Below are 22,959 nucleotides of genomic sequence, written 5' to 3'. Positions count from 1 at the left end.
GGGGGCCTTTTGGTAAGCAGTCCATCATCCTGGCAAATGCAGGAAGAATTTTGCATGCTACTAATAGAGATGGGGTAGGATGAAACAAGCAGATGTCCCAGATGATTTCCCACATTTGCATGCTTGTAGTCATTTAAACAAATAACCATGGACTTTGGTCTCATTACAAGAGGGCAGGAATAAACTCACTCATCACAGTCACTACAGATTGTGCTTTGATAGAGCAATGATGCATTCACCTCTAAGTCAAAACAATTCTGATGTCTCTGTATTAGGCTGCTTGCACTCTTCTCTCCACTCTTTCACTGCACTGTCTGTACCATTGCTACAAATATAATTTTATTGCTCATGCTGCTTCATACTTGTTGGTTTTTTCTTAGTCCTTGAATCCGCCGTGATCAGTTGCAATTCGTATTTTATGGTACCATGGGACCGCCGCAAAACCAGCATATTTCATGACAGCACTTCAATATAGATATAGACAATGCAAAATTAGTGTTTGAGGTGAATGACCAACTAAAGTAATAAGTAAACTTATTATAATTATAAATAAAAACTTGTTTAAAACATGTCTGTGCTTCCTGAACACTTCACGATGTCATCGCAAATTCGTTGTGAATCCCATGTGACACAGACACAAATGGAATCTACTGGTTCAAACAACTTTCAATCATTTAAACAGGAAGATCCCTCCCATTCATTTGATCCTCTAGGTGTGTCTGCTAGAATTCATACCTCTGTTTGTCTTTCTAAAACTTTGATAGAAACTTGCCATTTTGTTTTTTTTATTAAAAAATGGTGGCTTCTGCTTCTGACCCACAGCAGAGCAACGGAAGTTCCTCCTCTAATGAAGAGCCTTCACCAAAAACTCAGAGTATTGCTTGGAACTTCTTTACCATTCCAAGTGGTGGAAAAAAATGGTGATACAAAATGTTAAGTGCACTCTATGTGGAAAAGTACTTTAGCGTGGAACATCTAAAAAGCACTACCAGCATTTTGAAATACCTTAAAATGGTCCACGGACAACATCTGGCAAGCGCACAAAGAGAGTATGATGCAAGCATTGAGAGATGTACATCCACTACAACCAGGAGACATTTTACCATCTACAGCTCTTGCGACTTCCATTTTCCTGGTAAGCGCTCCTGAGCTCGCAAATATTAGAACCCATTGGAATTTGTGCAATAACATTTTAACAGTTACTAAGCAATCCATCCAGGCCATTATCGATGCTGCCAAGAACCACAAATGCTAATTTCTTGCCATTGAAGAACTGTCGCACAAGTTGTGCATGTTGTTGTTTTGAAAATTCTTTGACAGTTCCTACTGTTCAAACCTGAGCAAAAAACACAAACAAAACACTTTTAAAAATCATAACAAAAAAACTACAAAACCTTAAATGAAAAAGGTTCTGGTTGGAGCCACCTTTTCTGCTTTTAAAAAAATACAAGCTTTATATAAAATGTTTGTTGGTGCATCACTGTCTATACACTGAGTAACTGAGTGGGTGTGTGAGTGCCTTTATGGGTGAGTGAGTTTGTGTATGAGTGATTGTATGGGTAAGTCAGTGCATCTGTTAGTAGCCATATGAGTGACTGGTTGTATGGGTAGCTGTATGGGTGAGTGAGTCAGTGTGTGAGTGGCTGTATGGGTGTGTGAGAGGGTATGTCAGTTACAGTATGGGTAGATGAGTGGGTATGTGAATAGCTGTATGTGTGACTGAGTGACTGTGGGAGTGGTTGTTTGAGCAAGTGTGTGACTGTGTGAGTGGCTATATATATGAGTGAGTGGGTGTGCCAGTGGATGTATGGGTGAGTGAGAGGATGCATGAATGGCTGTATGGGTGAGTGAGTGGGTACATAAGGGGCTGTTTGGTTGAGTGAGTCAGTGTGTGAGTGGCTATATGGGTGAGTGAATGATTGTGTGAGGTGGTTGTTTGAGCAAGTGAGTGACTTTGTGAGTGGCTGTATGGCTCAGTGAGTGGTTTATCGATGGATGAGTAACTGTGTGAAGACCAGTATGGTTGACTGAGTAGGTATGTGAGTGGCTGTATGGGTGAGTGACTTGGCATGCAAGTGGGTGTATGGGTGAGTGAGAAAATGCATGAGCAGCTGTATGGGTGAGTGGGTGCATGAGTGCCAGTAGGGGTGAGTGAGTGTTTGTGTGAGTGACTGTATTGGTGAATCAGTACATCTATTAGTAGCTATATGAATGAGGAAGAAGCTGTATGAGTAGTACATCCATGAGTGGTTATTTAAGCCAGTGAGTGACTTTCTGAGTGGTTGAGTGAGTGGGTGTGTGAGTAGGTGTATGGGTGAATGAGTGACAGTGTGAGTACCTGTATGAGTGAGTGGATGCATGAGTATCTGTATGGGTATGTCAGTGGTTACAGTGACTGAATGTGAGAATGGCTATATGGGTAACTGACTGGGTGTTTGAGTGGCTGAATGGGTGAGTGAGAGGGTACCTGAGTAACTGTATAAGAGAGTGACTGGGTGCATGAGTGGCTCTATGGGTGAGTGAATCAGTGTATGAGTGTCTGGATGGGTAGCTGAATAACCGTGTGAGTGGTTGTATGAGTGAGTCAGTGCTTGTATGACTGAGTGGGTGTATGAGTGGGTGAGTGACTGTATGAGTGCCTGTATGGGTGACAGAGTAGGTGTGTGAGTAGCTGTATGGGTAAATGGCAGGGTGTATAAGTGAGTGTATGGGTGAGTGTAGGAAGCTGTCTCTCTATATAGTGTACTAAAAAGAAGTATTCTGTGCAGGGAGTCAGAGAATCCCCAAATGATATACAGAAGTAAAAGCAGATACTTGTAATGCTCTTTTTGTGGTACTGTGGACGAGCAGTTAGGCTTATCAGAGGGTAGTGCTAAGCATTTGTGGTAGTCCACTGAGACAATAAATGAGACATTCACTCAAGAATAAATCCGAGACCAATTGATAAAAATAATATCGATCTATATGTAATTTTTAAGACCACGAACACAGTACCAAGGTAAGTACTTTCAGAGTTAGGATCTTGCTAATTTCAGATATTATATCACGTTTGTGTTCAATTATGCACCATAGGAAGCAATGTTGAAAAGAAAAAAAGCCACATCAGATCAGGCAATGTTTTCATGAAGTGCTTTGGGAGTCCGGTGTGCACTCTTCTTGTTGTTGTTTGCTTTTGGGGGTCCAGTACTTCCGGTATTGGTATGTCGCAGCTCCTGTATGTCCTGGTGTCTCTAAACCTGAAGGGAAGACAGGTCTGACCCTTTGGAGCTGTTGTACCTTTTCTTGCTTCAGTGCTGAATCAAGTTTGTCGGGGAGCAGCAAGTCAAGAAACAAGACTTTGCGGGATAGGTGCCGGCAGGGGAATGGCACCTTCACTCCAAGGGAGCTTCTTGGTGATTTCTTGAAAGCTGGAGTTTCTCCAGGCTTCTAGGAGTCCCCTCAGGTTCAGGGCAGCAGGTAGTGATTGTCGAGTCCTTGGAGAAGCAGACTGGGTTTGGTGCCTTTTTCTTCTGCAGCAGGACTTAATTTCTCATGCAGGTGGTATTTTTTGTCCTGGTGGACCTCAAGACTCCCGGGAACTCTTTAAGGATTTTGCAGGCCAATCATTTCAAACCCCAGTTTGAGAGGTCCAAGATAACCATGCTTCTTGTCACCGATGACAGAGTGGAGGAGGAGAGTGAATGTCTCCCCGACTGCCTTTCTTCCAAGAAGCCGGATGGTTCAGTGGAGAGTATCAGTCTCTCCCCTACCCTGACCCTAGGGCAAACGAGGGAATGCCCCCAGCTGCACGGGCAGTTTGCCTCTCTTTTCTCTTTTACCTCAGCTCACTACATGGTGCACCCATGGTATTGATACTGGGGACAGTATGCATGTGAAGAGTAAAATCTAGAGGATATCTGCTCAGGTGAGTGCCAGCATAAAGAAGGTAGCCTTCTAAGGGCTAGAGCTAGGGGGCATTAAGCCCTCAAACAGTCCTCAGTACAGTCCAGTGGTGTTAGTCCCTCAGGCTGCTCCTCCAGGTGCCACCTCAGAGCTTAGATTCTGCTTGGATTACTGGGGGCTCAATGTATTTGCTAAGACCGACACACATCCCATCCCCGAGCTGATGAGCTCATAGATCAGTTGGGAGATGCCAAGTTTCTCAACACATTTGATTTAACATCTAAGTTCTGGAAAATTGCCTTGAATGAAGAAGTCAAAGAGAGGTCTGCATCCTCTACCCTAGAAGGCACTTCCAGTCCTTAAATAACAAATGAATGCCCCCAACAAAACAAATGAATTTACCAAAAATGAGGGAGTGGCTGGGGATATATAAAAAAGATTTAAACTTGGAAGACATGTGGAAGATAAAAGGAGAAAAGACCTATCCGTATACCTTTTACAATAGGAAATTAGACCATAAATCTAGAATAGATTTTTTCTTATTGAACAATTCTCTTCGGGTCAATGTTAAAAGCATCGAACATTTACCAGAACATTTATCAGATCACTCGGCAGTACAGTTAACTCTCTCATTACCACAAACCTTTTTGCCTCCCAAATGGACTGTTGATCGATCGATTCTTAGGGATGAACAAAGTGTGGACCAGCTCAAAACAACCTCCCTTCATTACTTTGCAGATAATGCTGTTGGAACGCCCAAAGGAATAACGTGGGATGCCTACAAAGCGGTAATAAGAGGTAAATTACTTAGCTTGGGAGCATACAAAAATAAGCAAAAATAAATCGGACATTAAAAAGTTGGAAACAGAAATTAAAGAAGTAGAAGTACAACTAGGGAGTGGCACATCTCTAGATTCAAGAGAAAGACTAGAAGAGAAGAGTCGCAATCTAAAAGAGAAATTGGTGGACTATCTGGAGAATATAGTTCAAGATAAATGGGAGAATAGCAAATTAGCTAACCATGAATATGGAGAAGGTTGCGGAAAAATGCTAGCCTGGAAAATGAAAACGGATCAAACTAGGAATACTATATTAAGCATTCACACTCAGGATCAATTATCAACCTGTTCAGACGATGTCTCAATAAGGCAAGAATTCTTAAATTTCTTTTCCGCAATATATAGAGAAGATATAAATCCATCGGATGAGGATATAAAGAAATATCTTGAGAGTGTCCCCCTTCCAAGTTTGAATGAAGAAGAAGTGGATTCCCTGAATAGTGAAATCACGGGAAACATCCTTTACCACGCGGATTTTACTCCGCGTGGCCTTTACAACGCGTCCCTTACAACGCAAGTCGTTACCACGACTTGCGCTGGAGGGCGCTAAAGGATTAAAATGAGTAAATTTACTATCCCAACACCTTCCCTAGTGTCCACGGGGACTGGTGTTAGAATAGTAAATTATACTATTCGAAATCCGCGCCCCCAACGCAAGTTGTGGTAACGACTTGCGTTGTAAGGGACGCGGTGTAAAGGGATGCGTTGTGACGGTACGCGTCGTACCGTCATACATCCGTGAAATCACACCAGAAGAAATAAGAACTGCTATAAATAAGCTAAAGAGAGGAAAAGCCGCGGGACCAGACGCGCTCCCTAATGAATTCTACATAGCTTTAAAAGAACCACTAAGCGAACATCTAGCAGTAGTAATGAATAAGACCTACTTGGATCATGATAAGATACCTGATTCATGGAACGACGCAACGATTAGTATTATATTAAAACCAGGAAAAAAAACCAAAATATGCGAGTCTTATAGGCCGATATCACTACTCAATTGTGATTACAAGCTGTTTATGAATGTAATACCTAAAAGATTATCGAAAGTAATGTCGAAACTGATCAACTTGGACCAGAAGGGGTTCATAAAGGGCAGACACATTCAGTAAATTACACATGAGCTAATAGCAGCAATTGATGGTGCTGTTTGCGAAAAACTACCCCTAACGGTCATTACATACGATGCAGTTAAAGCCTTTGATCGCGTCAATTGGGCCTTTCTAAATAACATCATAAGAAAAAATAATCTAGGGAGAAATTTTGGTCACATGGTGAAGGAAATCTACACGAACCCAAGAGCGAGAATAGCAGTAAATGGGAATCTCACTGGTAACATCGAGATTCAGAGGGGCACTAGACAAGGTTGCCCCTTGTCTCCACTGCTTTTTAACCTATATATCGAACCCCTGGCCAGCTCTATCAGAAACCACCCACTTATAACACCCTATAAATACCAAAATTGGTCAAAGAAAGTTGCACTATACGCAGACGACCTGATGGTGTTCACTGATAACTACAACCTCTCAAAATCAGCGATTGATGATACAATGAATACCTTTGGCAAGGTTTCAGGATACTTGATTAACAACGGTAAGACAGAGGCAATGAGCTGGAACATAAATCCAAACTCACCTTTCACAGAGGATAAAATAAAATATCTAGGCATCACCATAACAAGAGAGTTGGAAAAAATTCCACTACTAAATCTAAATATAGTGGCTAAAGAAATGAGAAGACTCCTCAAAACCTGGTCAGGTCTACCGTTAAGTTTTCTAGGCAAATCTAATGCAATAAAAATGACAATCATTCCCAAATTCACTTATCTCTTCAACACCATTCCGTTAGAGTTTAAAAAAGAAGCCCTAAAAAAAAATACAAGGAGAAATATCTAGCTTTATCTGGTCAGCAAAAAGTACAAGAATATCATGGAATAAACTCAGGAGAAGAAAGGAACAAGGTGGAATAGCAAGCCCTGATATATATGAGTATTACAGATCTTTTCAATTTAAAAATGTTAGAGTCATGCTAAAGGAACACCATGCTTACCCAAATTTTTTACAACATTTAACGAAAGGAGAAGACTATTTCCTCTTCAAATTTGGTCACCCAAAATTTTTCAAAAAAGTAAAACTGAAGATCTTAAATAACGCTGTTAAACTTTGGAGCCAGATAAGAAATGTAGTAAAGATACCATACTATAGCAACATGGCCCCAATATAGGACTCCCCTGGCACGCCGGAATGTTTAAAAGATTCGTTATCTAGGTCAATTAGACAATCAGGAATTGGAAAATGGGGACAACTTCTGGTAGAAAATGCCTTAATATCTTGGGAACATTTGCATACAATTACAGAAGGAAAAGTGTCAAAGTTTAAATTTTACCAACTGAGTAGCTGGGCCAACACCATCCCAAAAGGGGCAATAGACTCGGGCAACTTAGAAGAAGAAATGATAACAGAAACCCCAATAAAAAAGGAAGTCTCGAAATGGTACTGGGCTCTAATTGAATCTGGCGAAGAGGATTTAATAATACCGGAAAAAATATGGAGAAAAGACCTACCAAACGAAGTCATGGATCTAAAGCTAATTTGGAAAAAATCAGTAGAAAAATGCTGGTTATGTGTAAAGCCGGTAGCTCTAAAAAGAAATCATCTTTTTTCTATACATAGAGCATACTGGACACCCAAAAGACTATCAAAATTTAAAGGCGCGCCGATAAAATCATGTTGCAAGTGCGGAGAAGAGAAAGTGAATGATATTCACATGTTCTACAGCTGTCCAGCAATCGCGCACTATTGGCAAGATATTGGTAAGACACTAACTGCGGTAATGGCAACGCCTATAACTGTAAGTATGCTTTTAATTATTTTCGGGATTCACTACACTACTCAACCAGGCATGATAAAGCTAAGCAAACACCAAGAAAGTTTAATATTTGTTTTGATTTTGTTAGCACGAAGAGAAATTTGTATTAATTGGCTAAAACCGGCACCACCAATACATGAAAACTGGCTAAATTCTGTAATAAAAACCTGCAGATTAGAAAGAATAGGGAAACGCTCTAAAAGATCGCTATACTGGGAGATTTGGGAAAGCTATATCATCTCTAGATGATAACCTAGAACTTCTCCTTTTCTTTTTTTTTTTTTTTCTTTTTTGATATATTTCCAATGATTAAAGCGGGACAATAATTCCAGGCAGGATTTGAAATCTGCTGAGTAGCCTTTTAGGCTAGTTACTACCAGAAACAACGGAATTATTGTGTATGATAAAGGTAAACAGGAGCAAACTGACTGGTCATAAGTAACATTTCGGGAAACTCCCCTTGAGCTAGCGATAGACACTTTTGGGGCAGTGAAGGTAGAACTATCGCAAAAGACCGTCAAACTCCCAAACACCTTCCTATCTACATATTCGCAATATGAGGGGAAAAAAAAAAATGAAAAGGAGCATTAAATTCGATACAGGATTATCTCTTACAAAATCAACAGAGGGTTAAACTGCTCTCCGGCATTAGATCAAGTAGTCATGATGTGACAAATAAAAGTTATTCAGGAGTCTTGCAAATTGCTTCAATTCCAATTCTATTTAAAAAATGCCAATTTGACAGAAGTTATTCATTCGGCCCAGTCAACATGGTTTGTCCCTGTGGGACTTCATCAGGGCTAGATTAAAATCCCAATGTTGTCATCCACCCAGTGTTGGCTCCTGTTATCGCATAAATCCTTATAGATACAATTTTGTACCACTAGATGGCTTGCTGCACTCCCATCTTATCTTCATCCTTTCTGTTTCCTGGTTTGAATGTCCTATGAGTTCACACCTAGTCCTGGGTAATTACTTTCAGGCTGAAGAACACCCCCGCCACCTTCCAGAGGTTGGTCACTCAAGTCCTGGTTGAGTTGGATAGCTTCAGTGTAGCCTATCTAGACAACATTGTGGTCTTCAGAAGGCCATGTGCACAACACCCATGCTCAAGGACTGTGACTTCTCCAGAGTATTCATTGTGCAGACAGCTGCCTTAGAGCATGGCCTAGGGGCCATACTCTCACATTTGAATGAGGTAGGCCTGCATCAAACTGTATCCTTCATTAGCAGGAATATACTTCCCAGGGAACAGAGGTGGAGTGCAATAGAAAAGGAAGCCAATTTAGTGGTCTGGGCACTGAAGAAGGCACCTATTTGGTGCTCACTTCCAGGTTCAGACAGACCACAGACCCAGCAATCTTGTAGGGCCCTGGGCTCCACAGGCTCCATCAACCACACTTTTTGACCAGGCTGACGCTCGTCCAGAGTGGCCTTCTGGTCATACCTCCTTTTCATGACTGCCTGCCTGGCTTCTAGATACTCCTTGGCCTTCTTCCAGAAGTGCTTCATCTGGGTAAGCATGTAGGTGACTATATCCTTAGGGATTGTCCTTGAGAGGTTGTTCTTACCGCTCCTTCACTAGGCTGAGATGTCCTCTCACAGGGTGTCCATACAGAAGTTCGAAGGGGCTGAACCCAACCCCCTTCTTCTGTAACTATTTCTTCTGAAAATAACAGACAGGGGAAGTCCACTTCTGCCTGAAGGGCTCTGACAGGCCCATGATAATACCTTGTAGGGTCTTGTTCAACCTCTCAACAAGCCCATTAGTTACGTGATGGTATGGTATGGAGAACTTGTAGGTTACCCCACACTCCTCTAAAGAGATCACACTGGATGACGCGCCTACCTGGGTACAATTAAATGGACCATCCTGGAGGCTAATACCGAGTGAGATAAGCAAACTTTATTCTGGAAAGAACAACTTTGGATCTTTCGCCTCTCTACCTACACTAAGGAAGGGAACGATGACATACCATGGAATGAATTACACAATCATGCTTCATGAGCGCCGCTTTCTTCCAGATATTGTGCTCTAGGGCATTGGCAAGCAGACAATCCACAGGCATGGATGGACTCACAGCTACCCTCAAGGAACTTCAGACTACCCCCACTCAAAGTGAACCAGGGCCTCTGGATAGAGACTCTCATGGTTGTCAGCTACAATAACCTGGTGGAATGCATTATGGACTACCTGCTTTGATGTCGCCAGTTGACATCTGAGAGTTGTCATTCTGGCTCCATTGTCTCTCAGAGCCTACACCTTCTGTCCATTGATGGTGATCCACTGCCTATATTTCTTAGTATTACTAGACATGTGAGCCTTTTGCACCATCTCTCCATTACAAAGGGACACTAGTGGAACACTTACACGCCACCCATACTATCTAGTGCCTTGGTACTCATGGTACGGCCCGCGGGCCGCCAGTGGCCAGGCAGGCCTTCTTTGGCGGCCCATGGACCTTGCCTTGCAGTTTCCACAGCCGGCAGTAAACACAGAAGATGACCGCATTAGCATACATTGTGAATACGTATTAAATAGGTATTCACTTCTATGCTCCTGCGGCCATCTTCTGTGTTTACTGCCGGCCTCTGTGATGTCAGGGCACCTTCGGAAGTCTTCCCAAAAGGCCTTTAAAAGTCAGCTGTAAGTGCTTTCACAGCTGACTTGTAAAAGGGCGTTTTGGGAAGCTTCCTGTTTGGACAGAGACAGATAGAGGCAGAGACAGATAGAGGCGACAGATAGAGGCAGAGAGACAGATAGAGGCAGAGAGACAGACAAAGCCAGATAGAGACAGGGACAGACAGGCAGAGACAGATGGCAGAGACAGATAGAGGCAGAGACAGATAGAGGCAAAGACAGATAGAGACAGTGACAGATAGAGGCAGAGCCAGATAGAGACAGGGACAGACAGGGACAGCTAGAGGCAGAGACAGATAGAGGCAGACTCAGACAGAGGCAGAGACAGACAGTGACAGACAGAGGCAGAGATAGAGGCAGATAGAGAAAGAGACAGATAGAGACAGGGACAGACAGACAGACAGACAGACAGACAGACAGACAGACAGACAGACAGACAGACAGACAGACAGATAGAGGCAGAGACAGATAGAGGCAGAGACAGATAGAGGCATAGACAGACAGAGATAGAGACAGAGATAGAGACACAGATAGTGACACAGATAGAGGCAGGGACAGATAGAGGCAGGGACAGAGAGAGGCCGGGACAGAGAGAGGCAGAGACAGATAGAGGCAGAGACAGACAGAGCCAGATAGAGGCAGAGACAGACAGAGATAGAACCAGAGACAGACAGATAGAGAAAGAGACAGATAGAGGCAGGGACGGACAGAGACAGATAGAGGCAGAGATAGGGACAGACAGATAGAGGCAGAACAAGATAGAGACAGAGATACAGACAGAAACAGACAGCGAGACAGACTAAGAGAAAGACAGAGAGACGGACAGAGACAGCGAGAGAGAGACAGAGACAGGGAGCCAGAGAGATAGAGAGACAGAGAGACAGAAAGATGGAGGGAGGGAGACAGAGGGAGACAGAGGGAGGGAGACAGAGGGAGGGAGACAGAGAGAGAGACAGGGGGAGAGAGAGAGAGAGAGGGAGACGTAGAAAAAGGGAGACAGAGGGAGGGAGACAGAGGGAGACTGAGGGAGGGAGACAAAGGGAGACAGAGGGAGGGAGACAGTGGGAGACAGACAGAGGGAGACAGAGGGAGGGAGACAGAGGAAGACAGACAGAGGGAGACAGAGACAAACCGAGTGAGACAGACAGAGGGAGACAGACAGAGGGAGACAGGCAGAGGGAGACAGAGGGAGGAAGACAGGGAGGGAGACAGAGGGCAACAGAGTGAAGGAGACAGAGGGCAATAGAGGGAGAAAGTGAGAGAGAGGGACGGAGACAGAGAGAGAGAGAGGGGGAGACAGAGGGAGGGAGACAGAGAGCGAGAGAGGGTGAGAGAGGGAGGGAGACAGAGAGGGAGAGAGACAGAGAGAGGGGGGAGGCAGAGGGAGAGGGAGGGAGTGAGACAGAGCAAGAGACGGAGAGCATGGGAGGGAGGGAGACAGAGAGCGAGAGAGGGAGAGAGAGGAAGGGACACAGAGAGAGAGGGAAACAGAGAGAGAGAGAGGGAGGAAGACAGAGAGAGCGAGGGAGAGACAGAGAGAGAAGTAGACAGATGGAGGGAGACAGAGAGGGAGACAATGGGAAAAAGAGAGAGGGAGACAGACAGAGGGAGACAGACAGAGGGAGGCAGGGGGAGACAGACAGAGGGAGACAGACAAAGGGAGACAGAGGGAGATAGACAGAGGGAGAGAGAGAGGGAGGGAGACAGAGAGGGAGACAGAAGGAGTCAGAGGGAGAGAGAGGGAGGGAGTCATAGAGAGACAGAGGGAGTGAGACAGAGGGAGATAGAGGGAAAGAGAGAGACAGAGAGAGAGAGAGATAGAGAGAAAGAGATATGTGTGTATGCCAGGTCTGATGGCTCAGTGGACGAGTGCATTCATTGCAGGGTCCTGTGTTCAACCTCATAGTCACAGTTTTCTTTTTTTTTGCTCTAGCCTCGCCCCCTCCCCACTGACCCTGCCCCTACCTGTGCGGCCCTCTGCCACAAACCGCACTGTAAATTTGGCCCCCGAGAGAAAGTTTGTGAGTGCCCATGATCTAGGGCAATCTCCTACCCAAGCACTACATTTGCCAGCTCCAGTGTCAGCCCGCCTCAGGTTGGCAGGATATGCCCAGATGTGGGACCCTTGGTCACTTTGCCACTGGATTCAAGCAAGCCTGGCTGGTGAGGGGGGTTACCCTGAAACCGGTTCCAGGATGCTTGTTTCCAATTCACGGAAAACGTGGCTTGGCAGTTCAGGCTGGACTGCTCCAATGAGACACAGGGTCACGACTGATTTGCATATAGCTGGGTCTGAAGTGAGGTGGCAAAGTGAGCTAAAGAACCATGATGCATGCAACCCAGATCTGTGACTGGGGATGAGTGTCTGAAAGGTTTCAGTGCTCCATCCATCATCTCCTTGTGTTTGCTTCTTTAAGACATATGCCTATTAAAGGAATGCGTGGTAAAGGCATGAGTTGTAAAGTCACACAACCTTACAAATGCATTATTTTGCCCTATAGGTCTCAAAACTTTCTTACGGGTTCTACCTCACACCTCTACACCCCTGAACCATCCTAAAGGAAGTTGAGCTCACTCACTTAGCTTGCTGTTAGAATTCGAGGCAACTATTATGCTCCACCTTTTGAAAGATCACCACCCACATACAAAGATTAAGAAAAAAAGTGAAGTGGCACAGTAATATGTAGTCAGCCTCAGCAAATGCTTAACCCTATTGGCATTGCCTATGAATCGTACTTATATGGAACCATACAGCGCTCAGAAAACTATTTGGACTACCCCTCCCACAAATTAACACAGCTTAGAACCAGATCCTGTTTGTAGTGTGCCAGGTGTCATGCCACACACTTAGATGCACTCTAAGCAAGACCTGGCTTTAGTGGTGGTTGACTGGGTGAACATCATGAGACCAATCCCATATTGTTAGTAATGTGGCTTTGTTATTGCTGCACAGTACATGGTATGAATCCTAGACTGCATGAGCCACAGCCTTAAATCAACTAACAAATTCAATAAACAATTAGTTAGCACTACAACAGGTATCTATGTTATATTGTACGTTATGTACTGACACGAAGAGTGATATCGACATGTAAAGCAATTCCTCACACCTAAGGCAATATGGTACATTTCTGTGATTACGATTAATGTCTCATACATTAAAGTTTAATATTTTATATTGAACTAATACCCTGAGAAAAAACATCACAGCAAACCGAAAGCTGACATCCCGTACTGTAAACATGCCAAGCAACAAGAAAAACCATATCGTGTGTGTTCCTTTTTATGTATAGTTCATTTTCTCCATTAGAGCTTTGTCCTGTTGCAATTCAGTCAACATAATGATGCTTTTAGGTTTACCGATTTTTATTGCAATATGCACCACAACCTAGCAAAGCAGCACTTAGCAATAAATAGGGCAAATGAATAGGACGCATTCTCCATTTGTTCGTAATTCTATATATTTGGTGAGCTTGTCTTTACAAAATGTTTGTGGTGGCTTGACCCACCTACCTACAGAGGAGGACTTAAAGCATAATAATACACCAATGACTATCAGTACCCCTGGGGAGGAATGGTGTACTGCAAATTGCAAAAACACTTTCCTTAGTTAATGTGTAAAGGGCTAGCCGAGCACAAAATACGAGCCATTTTTTACCTTTAAGATTATGATCCTAGCAAGGAAATGTTGACAGACCGATTAATACAGAACATGAGAAGTAGAAACAGACATATATTCTTTTTGTCCTACTGAGAACGAAGCTTCAGTGTGCCTGTTTTACTGCGATACAGGGCCAGCGGATTCTGTAGCATGAGCAATAGTCAGCTTAATGGAATTATAGTCTATTTGAAAACAAGTTGAACCACTGTGTTTGTCTTGCAGCTCTTGAAAAGTGATAACCACTCTATCACACCATCTTCTTCCAAAGTATGCTATATTTTTAACCTCAATGCGTTTATCATACCAGTAAGCTTTCATCAAGGCAAGATTATGCAAGACCAGTATTTTTCTGTACTGTAAAGTTTTATTTACATATGTTTGCATCCATTAATAAAATTTTATCGTGTCCTGTTGGTAATTGGATGAAGCAAAATCGCTGGAAAAAACGTCATGTTTGGATTGCAAGCAGCACATTTTCTCTTGAACAGTCTAGACTCTATTAGATTCCCTTTATGTATGCGTTCTTCCTGCTTGTTACTCTGTTACTGCCGGTAATCATGTTTAGGATTTAGAGTCGTCTCCTCCCCTTAGAAGGAGAAGGGCCGGTTGGCATCCTCCGAGCAGGTTGGCATCCTTTCTGTTAGTCCATCTTCTCTTCTTAGACTGCCATTTCCAGGCCCACCTACTTCCAAAGTGGTTCCTCATTTGTCAGTGAAAAGGGAAGGTCAGGCCTTAATACTTCAAGCAGTTCAGCTTCTTCTCTGAGTCTGGCAGAGGGATACTGATCATATAAAGGGTTTAACCTGGATATTCAGCTTTTATTTTAACCTGCGGTGTATGTCTGAGAAGTTATGGCACGTCCTCATAACGAATAATCCCTCCCTTCTTTCTTAAGTGGTTTCTGATGACATTTGGCATTGTGAGTAACTCATGGTACTGAGTGATTTTACATGATAGCGTTCTTCAAATGGCTATTTCATGGATGTTTTGTTGGCGAAAGGAGGGGCAACTAACTTCCAGCCCTATCTGTTTCCACTGTCATGCCAGCTGCAGGAGTCAGTCCTGACTGAGTTGCCTGCAGGCATTCTGCGTAAATGTTTCTGTGCATATCTCCTGAGTGGCAGTGGACCACAAACCAGTATGTGGTCTTTGTAGAGATGCTGTGGGAATGACGAGTGATGGAACAGGGAGTTGTATATCTTAATCTGTTGGTGTAATCATTCAATAATACCTGCCATTGGTTATATGGACATGAGTTCTCCAACGAAGAGAGTTCAAAAGGAGCAATCATTTAAATCTTTATGTCTAAACAATTCTTTTGTCATTTGTAAGTCAATAAAGGGAATCTGTGTAAGTCAATGGGTTTTTATTAATTATTCTATCTTCTGTTATTACAAATTCAAACAATCCATTACTCAATGTTTCAAAACAAGACAAAATACAATATTAGTAAAAGATTATAGTAAAAATAGTGATAATGCAATAAACTTGTTCAATAAAGAATTTCCCTATTCTAAATTGGGTTAAGAATAGAATTAGGTGTCAGTTCAGAAACCCAATAAAGTGTTCTGATGAGAGAATTAATACCTGAGCACGAAGCCTCTGGGCCCAATTCACAAAGGTAAACTGAGACGAAAGTCTAACTTTACGACTTTTATTATTCACAAATTGCATTTGTAAATGCCCTTTGTGAATACCAAAAGCTGAACTTTATGACCTTTGGTATTCACAAAGGACATTACGAGTAGTAAATGCCCTTTGTAAATATCGAAAGTCATAAAGTTTGACTTTTGTCTCATTTTACCTTTGTGACTCTGGCCAACAGTCTTCAAATAAAAACCAAAATTGTTAGGCTGGAAAGTATTCTCGGCTATAAATCAGAAGACGTCTAGTTAGAGGGATTCAGCTCAAACGTAATCTCTCATGAAGAGGGATAATGTCTCAAGAAACACCTCAGACGGATCTCCAGTAATGTGATGATCTGCAGACGCTAATATAAATTTAGTAAATTATGAATCCAAACAAGTATCATATTCTCATTTCACGGCATCGAATAGGATTTCAGTACACTCCTGGGAGTAGGTAGTCTCCCCAGTTTCTCACTACTTGACAGTTGGCCACAGATACAACTCCTTCAAAAGATACTTCATCCACATTCTGCGGTTCAGACTGTCTTTCCCATGAATCATCCTTCCTGTTGTCTCCTCCCAGTGAGAACCTCATTATAACATAACTTAACATGTGTATGTTGTCTAGTACACAACAAATGCCTATTTACTCACTGATAGATGGCTTTTGGAAAGTTAGAGCATCTGCAGTGGAGAGAAAAATCTTGTGCAAAACAGCAACTCAATCCGAAAAATAGGCCTTTCAATGTTAGCATATGAATCTCTTAAAGTGAAATCGTCAGTAAGTCTAATTTAAATCAGCACATTATTATTTCTTTATATGCTTTTAATGTCTAAGTATGATTAGCTTCTAAAAAACATTTTTATTCTTAATACATGTATTATTTATCAAAGACATTTGTACTTTTTATTTAAATGAGTTTTTGTTTGTAAAACGAAGAAATTCGCTTCAGCAATCTCCCCCACAAATAAACCTCTAAAGTGCACCTTCTTTCTTTACTGTGTCATCTCTCTTACTTCTTGAGGTTTTCACTTCCTTCAGTTTCTTTTATACCTTATTCTTTCTTTCTTCCATTTTTCTTTCTTCTTTCCTTTGCCTTAATCTCTCTTTATTTTTCTTCCATGCTACGTAACATGAAAATCCTCTATATAAAAAAATCCAAGCATATTCAGCACATGCCAATGATTTGTAATTTTTTTTATATAACTCCAACAAATCTGCTCCCAATATTTCTAGATGATTTACTTATAGCAGAAGCTAATTTGGTTAGAGCTCCTAACACAATAATTTTATCTAAATGTTGTAATTCAGGTTATAGATCAGGAATGTTCTTTGCAAATTCTGCTTCTTTTCCTGTTGACGTTTGAACAGGCCCTCCAAGAACTTCATGTGTGTTCACAGCTACTTTATACCAATATGGCTCTTTCTAAACTGATTTCTCCTTTTATAAGCACATAGTTTCCCTTTTTGTCTTCTATCTAATTTCAATTTAGGATATATCATTTTCTTCTTGTGTTCATCGTCATCTTTCTCATAAACGTTCTTTAATACATCTTCCTCTCCACTTGCCTTAAAAAACATGTGAGCTTCTCTCTTCTAATGCTATAATGCATTTATTTTCTAATGATCTCATTAAGTATGCCAGATTCCCTCTGCATGCCTTTGCAGTTTCTATCTTTGTAGGGGGTCTAAAGAAATACCAAGCTACTTCCATGTCCTTTGCTTGTTGACAACGGTTCATTATTTTCTGAAGGAGAACTTTAGAAAGAATCATGTCATAATAAGATAGTGAAATTCTACATTTAACTGCTTATGAAAGCAGAACGTGGTGATAGGTTACATCTTCAGTAGCTGAAGAGGGTAAATGAGCACAGATGTAGCAATCTTCTGAGTCTAAGGCCTGTGTGTAGTCCTAAACTAATCTAGAATAAATATTTGACGCAAAATCTCCCTTTGGAGCATTTACAAATGAAGCTTTCAACTTCCTCTCATCTAATGCATGAATAGTTAGTGTAGGTGTGTCATGAAACCACCATTCCACAATTCCCTTTACACGTTGCGTAGGTTTCTCTTCCTTGCTAGAAGTAAATACCTCTCAAAGAAACCCACCCCTGTCCCGTGCAACCAGCACTCCAGTGATCTAGGAATAAATGGTTAATGTTAATTCATGAGGTGTTGGTATTTCACTTATTAAACTATTGTACTATTGTAATACTGTATGGAGCAAAGGGTTCTGGAAAAAGTGCTCAGTAGAATGTTTTGGCAGCGTGTTCTGAGACTTTAGTGCAACAGGAAAAAAGACGCACTTTTAAAAAGGACACGCATTTGCTCGCGCGCTGTGTGATGACTAACACAGTGAAGGAACAGCGATCCTCTCACGGAGCTGAGAACGGCTCAGGGCGTGGCACGTTGTTTTCAGAACGTCCCGGGGTGTGGCAGGTCTATAAAAGCCACACCCGGGATTCTGGAAGTTGCTTAGTCTTCAAGGCTCAAGGCTCGTCAGAGACATCGCGTCTGGAGGAATGCATCGGAAGACTTCCTGCATCAACGCTGAAAGTTCCGATTCCTAGAAATCTTCAGGCAATCATCTGCTGGACAGAGAAATGAAGAGCTAAGTACCTTAATTAAGAAAAGGCGCCCAACGCTAGCTTTACGAACAATTATTGGACAATTTTTTGAGTAAAAGAACTCGGACTCTTAATATTTCAGAGATCTGTTTCATGTTAAGATTGTAATGCATGTTATGTAAAAAAGATGTTAAACCTAATGTTTTAAGAAAAGGTTTTGGAAGTGAATTTAACTCTAGAAACTACCACAGAGAAGTTGTTAGAACTACAAGAACATAAAGAGAAGTGAGTAAAATAACAGTTAGATTATTTGCAGGGAAAATAAGTCTTAGGAAAGTGCAAATAAATTGTTGTTGTTTATTTTTAGAACAAACTAGAAAAGTCTGGGGGCGGACAGATCAACCACCTTCGATATTAAAGGAGCAATTATTCAACTAACACCTAGACGACGACTTCCAGACGCGAAGCCCAGACTGGTAGATCGCAGGTAGGAGATTACGTCAAGACTTATAAGATAGTGGAAGGAGGTAGAGAGAGAGAGTAAAAGACAGGATTCTAGGATACCTTTTAAGGAATTTCTTGTTGTTTGCAGGTCGACTACAAGAACACAAATAGCGTCAGATCCGGCCTCTCTCCCGGACTGCTATCCATCACCCTAGTGTATGTAAAGGAACCACAGGTTGTAAGGTAGGGTTCTGGGAGATTGGTCCATAGCGTCTCTGCAAAACCGATCAAGCACCTTACAGGTAAGGTTGGTGTACAACTCAGATAAGAGTGCTTGGTCCCTCCTGACAGAAGACTAAGCCCACGAAAAAGGATTTTCCCAGACGCTATGGACGAATCTCAGCAGATCACTTTGCAGGATTTAGCTACAGTGTTATTAGAAATTAGGGCAGAAAATGCAGACTTAAGAAGAGACTTAACTGCAACCCAGAATAGACTACAAGCACCTAGTCCTCAAACTTGGACCTTTAATTCAGATAAAAAATCTCATTTAAAGCCACCAGTCTTTCAGCCTGCAATGCAAACCTTGTATAGTGGGAATGCTGCCCCCAACACCTCAGCCAATACTCAAATTCAGGTAGTCACTCCAGTTGCGGTACCTTTAGCACCTCCAGAGAGATTCTATGGGGATTGTAATAAGTTTACGATATTTTTGAACCAATGCCAGTTGCATTTCGTGGCAAAACCTACAGTATTTCCCGATGACCCTTCCAAGGTCGCTTTTATCTTGTCCTATCTAGGAGGTGATGCTGCCTTGTGATCAGTACCATATGTAGAAAGAAATGATCCAATTTTAAGTGATTTTAGACGTTTCAAAAGGGCCATGAAGAAATTATTTGCTAAACATGTTTTCGTTCAAACAGCTGATTATGAGCTATTAAATCTAAAGCAGGGGTCTTCTGATCTTTTGCATTATATTTCTACCTTCAATAGGTTGGTCATTGAAGCAGAGTGGCCAGAGGAAAAACGTGTGTCACTATTTTATCGCGGTTTACGCGACGACTTAAAAGATATGATAACTCAAATTCTAGATCCACCTACAGATTGTGAAGACTTTATAGATCTAGTAGTAAAACTTAACCATAGAATTTCAGAAAGAAAAGCAGAAAAAGGAAAAACTGATTTAAAAATGATGGTGTTCAAAGAAAGAGGGAATCTAAGAACAGAGTCTTCCCCTGCTAAGTTAGATCCGGTGGAACCTATGCAGATAGGCACAGTTAGAGGTCCTCTCACTAAGGATGAGAGAGAAAAACGCAGGAAATTAAATCAGTGTATGTACTGTGGAAAAGCCGGACATTTTATAAAAGATTGTCCAACACGACCTGTAAGATCTAAAACAAGGGCTTCAGAGGTAGCAATGATGCAGCAGTCGGAAAACTAGTCAACTCGGTAGATAAAGAGGTCGATCTATCGAGTTCTCATATCACCTTGGCCTCCTTGACTCCAACTGCCTCTCATTGTTATCTCAGCATGCGTATTCTTCTTCAGTCTCAAGTAAATAAGGATCGGTCTTGGTCCATAGATGCTTTGATAGATTCTGGGGCTACTGGCAATTTCATCGATACTCAGTTATTTCAGAAATTGGGTTTACAACGGGTAGTAAAAGACTCTCCAGAAGTAGTTAGAGCAGTGGACGGAAAGGAACTTACCTCAGGTCTAATACAACATCATACTGAAATCCTGAAAATGACTTGTGCTGAGAAGCATGTAGAAAACATAACTTTTGACATAATTGATGCTCCTCAATTTGGTTTGATTCTGGGCATCCCCTGGTTAGTGCTACATAATCCTTATATCGATTGGACTAATAGGAGTATTCTATTTAAATCTGATTATTGTCATGCCAAATGTTTTCAACAATTCCCAGGTTCTGAGTTGTTAATACAAGGTTATGACTTCCCAAAGAATTCTAAAAGTGTTTTGGTAATTGCTGGAGTACCGGATGAGTATCAGGATTTGATTGATGTGTTTGACAAGAAAAAGGCCAATACCTTACCTCCTCACAGAGATTTTGATTGTCAGATAGATTTAGTTCCAGGGGCATCATTGCCTTGTAGTCGAATTTACGCTCTGACAGAGAAAGAAAATGAACATCTACGCAATTATCTGGACGAATACTAAGCTAATGGGTTTATTAGGCACTCCAAGTCTCCGGTCTCTTCTCCTCTTTTCTTTATTCCAAAGAAAGGGGGAGAATTGCGCCCGTGCATAGACTATCGTGCCATTAACAATGTGACTGTAAAAAATCGATATCCTTTACCTTTAATTCCAACCTTACTTGATCAAATCAAAGATGCCACCATTTATACAAAATTGGATCTGCGTGGGGCATATCATCTGGTGCGAGTCCGGGAGGGAGATGAATGGAAGACAGCATTCAGAACAAAATTCGGGTTATATGAATATCAGGTTATGCCATTCGGACTTTGCAATGCCCCAGCTGCATTCCAGTTTTTTATAAATGAAGTGCTAAGGGATTTTTTGGGATATTTGCTGTATCGTCTACATCGATGATATTCTCATTTACTCAAAGGACAAATCTGAACATGTAAAGCAAGTACGAGCCATTCTTCAGCAGCTTTTACAAAATTCCTTATTTGTAAAACTTGAAAAGAGTTTATTCCATGTAACCACGGTAGACTTTTTGGGATACATCCTTAGTCCGGCTGGAATAGAAATGGACCCAAAAAAGGTTCAGGCAATAATTGAATGGCCCAGTCCCTCCTCTGTGAAACAAATCCAGAGTTTTTTGGGATTTGCAAATTTTTATAGACGATTCATTAAAGACTTTTCACAAAAGATAACTCCCATCACAAAATTGTTACGTAAAAATACAAAATTTGAATGGACCCCAGACACTGAATCAGCTTTTCAGGATCTAAAAAATCAATTTGTAACAGCTCCGGTTTTAAAACATCCTGATCCCTCTCAGCCTTTTATAGTAGAAGCTGATGCCTCTCAATTTGCTATAGGGGGAATTTTGTCTCAAAGAAGTACTATTACTGGACAATTACATCCAATTGCATACTATTCTAGAAAATTATCCCCTCCAGAACAGAATTATGCCATAGCTGACCGAGAATTATTGGCCATAAAAGCTGTATTCAAAGAATGGCGACACTACTTGCTAGGTGCTCGTCATCCTGTAACTATATACACAGATCATAGGAATTTACAGACACTCAGATCCGCTAAAGCTTTGACCCCTCCCCAGTTGCGTTGGACTCTGTTTTTTTAATGATTATGATTTCATCATTACTTATCGACAAGGAAAAGAAAACAACAAAGCCGACGCATTGTCTAGAATAGGGTTAAGTGATGATTTGAATGTTAAAAAAGAAACACTACATCCTATTATTTCTGAGGAACGCTTTCAGATAGGTCTTATCGGCTCTGACGTTTTGTCTGACATTAAGAAAGTCCTAGAACAACAAACAAAAGAAGAATGGAATAAGCTTTACCCTTTGTTTCAATGGAAAGAAAATATATTGTTCATGAATGATCAAGTATTTGTGCCTAATGAATCTTTACAGGAAAAAGTTTTACAGATTTATCATGATTCAATTTTATCAATCCATCCTGGGGTTACAAAGATGTACCAACTTATTAAAAGGAGGTTTTGGTGGCCGAATATGTTAACTGACATCCAAAAATATGTTCAAACATGCACTGTCTGCAGTCGAAACAAAGCTGTTCATAAATCTCCACATGGTTTACTTATGCCTTTACCAGTTCCACCTCAGCCTTGGCATACTGTGTCCCTTGATTTCATAGTGGAGCTACCTCGTACCACTCAGGGCTTCACCACCATTCTCACTGTTGTAGATCACTTTTCCAGATATGCTCATTTTGTTCCCTTAAAAAAACTCCCCTCAGCTTTTGATTTAGCACACATTTTTGTCACGCAAATAGTCAAACTACATGGGATACCTTCTGTGGTACTCTCGGATAGGAGTTCACAGTTTGTGTCACATTTTTGGCAAAATCTAGGTAAATCCTTAAACATGGAAGTGCGCATGTCATCAAGCTATCATCCACAAACTGATGGGTTAACTGAACGAACGAATCAGACAATTGAGCTATTTTTACGATGTTTGCTAACCACCCATGATCTGGAATGGTCGGAAATTCTATGGGCCGCTGAATTTGCTTACAACAATTCAGATCACTCCTCAATTGGAATGTCTCCTTTTTTCTGTGTTCATGGTTTCCATCCAAAAGATGTGTTGGGTGTTGATAGAAAGGTTTCAGATACGCCAGCAGTCACAGAGTATGTAAATCATTTGGTTTCTATTCAACAAAAAGCCCAACAACATTTGGTTCTCGCAAAAGAAACACAAAAGAAATTTGCTGACAAACATCGTTCTG

This window comes from Lissotriton helveticus, chromosome 9 (genome assembly GCF_964261635.1).
Source record: "Lissotriton helveticus chromosome 9, aLisHel1.1, whole genome shotgun sequence".
NCBI classification, from domain to species: Eukaryota; Metazoa; Chordata; class Amphibia; order Caudata; family Salamandridae; genus Lissotriton; species Lissotriton helveticus.
The sequence above is the reverse complement of the archived record's forward strand: the minus strand, read 5'-3'. Positions refer to the sequence as shown.